This window comes from Salvelinus sp. IW2-2015, unplaced genomic scaffold, assembly GCF_002910315.2.
Source record: "Salvelinus sp. IW2-2015 unplaced genomic scaffold, ASM291031v2 Un_scaffold6719, whole genome shotgun sequence".
Taxonomy (NCBI): domain Eukaryota; kingdom Metazoa; phylum Chordata; class Actinopteri; order Salmoniformes; family Salmonidae; genus Salvelinus; species Salvelinus sp. IW2-2015.
In genome coordinates this window covers 17,047-18,086 of record NW_019947981.1, presented here as the reverse complement: position 1 = coordinate 18,086, position 1,040 = coordinate 17,047, and positions in this window count along the sequence as shown.

Here is a 1,040-nt window from a genome sequence, read left to right as displayed (position 1 = left end):
TACCAATCTGTGTGCCAGTTATGATTTTCATATGCACATTTTCGTGGAACAGTTTAATTTAATTTATAATAGTATCTCAAAATRATTGTCTGTGATTAATCTACATTCTATCTAAATCTAAATGAAAATTATACAAATCTAAGAGTAACTTTTATTGCCATTGCCAACTATGTAAAAAAATAGCRTACATAAAGCCAACAAATAAAAACATTGCATTCTGCAGGTAGAAAATATCCTGATAAAAATAAATAACCTAGAAATCACATTGGCTGCACATGGCCTGTCTACAACAAACTTGAAACATTGTATCAACTATCAACTGGGTCAGGAAACTCTGATAGCAAGCTTGCAACATTGTATAAAATATTCTTGGCCCTCAGTTTCCTGCTCCGGTGAGTTCTGGACAGACATAGCTGTAGGCTATTTGTGTAAGGGATAAGAAGTAATCAGGTATTTTATGACATTTCCACTGGATCAGAGCATTGCATTTTTCCCTTTAATGCAGAGTGGTTATCGAAAGGGTGAGAGCTGGAAATATTTTACGAAAATACTTTGAGGAACTATTGTCATTCGCAATTGATTTTTATTTTTATGCATTTGATTGTGATTTTTACTTGCTGTTTGGAGGTGAAGAAAAAGTTACTTTGAGAGGCTCCACAACTAATTAGTGGTGCAGCGTTAAGACAATGAGAAATACTATCAGACATTCCCAAATGGGCACATTTATAGGCCTATATTTGTGTGCAGGCTAGGTAGATTAATCATACTTCTATATGCGTAATCAGGTGTGCGTCCTTAGTCAACATTGACAGGAGTGTTTCAAACAAAAGACAATTAATAAATTGACAAAACTGACGCATCTTGTAGGGACAAGTCTGGGTGGTCTGCTGTTTCATTTAGTATCCGTTTGGTTTCGGTTTCGGTTTGAATTTATTTCCCCATAGTATGACCAGAGGGATTCGCCTCTCCGCTGCTGGACTTTGTAAATTCTGCCGTTCTGCTACTTAAGTTTTCAGTAGTAGACTAATAGTCTACAGATA